The 344-nt window shown below is 37.8% G+C and overlaps 1 long non-coding RNA gene across 1 annotated transcript in view; it reads left to right on the plus strand.

Moving 5' to 3' along the window:
- LOC116705120 (uncharacterized) overlaps window positions 1–344 on the plus strand; it is an 18529-nt gene that overhangs the window by 12260 nt on the left and 5925 nt on the right. The gene's annotated exons all lie outside the window — the stretch shown is intronic.

Genomic DNA, 344 nt, shown 5'->3' on the forward strand with positions numbered 1-344 from the left:
GTGAGAAGAAGGATTTTAAATTCTATTCTGGATTTTACTGGAAGCCAATGCAGAGAAGCTAAAACAGGAGAGATATGATCTCTTTTCCTGGTTCCTGTCAGAACACGTGCTGCAGCATTCTGGATCCGCTGAAGAGTCTTTATGGACTTTTTTGAGCAGCCTGATAATAAAGAATTGCAGTAATCCAGCCTAGAAGTAACAAATGCATGGACTAGTTTTTCTGCATCATTTTTAGAGAGGATATTCCTGATTTTTGCAATATTACGTAGGTGAAAAAAGGTGGTCCTTGAAATTTGCTTAATGTGAGTATTAAAGGACATGTCCTGATCAAAGATAACTCCAAG

This window comes from Etheostoma spectabile, chromosome 17, assembly GCF_008692095.1.
Source record: "Etheostoma spectabile isolate EspeVRDwgs_2016 chromosome 17, UIUC_Espe_1.0, whole genome shotgun sequence".
Lineage (NCBI taxonomy): Eukaryota > Metazoa > Chordata > Actinopteri > Perciformes > Percidae > Etheostoma > Etheostoma spectabile.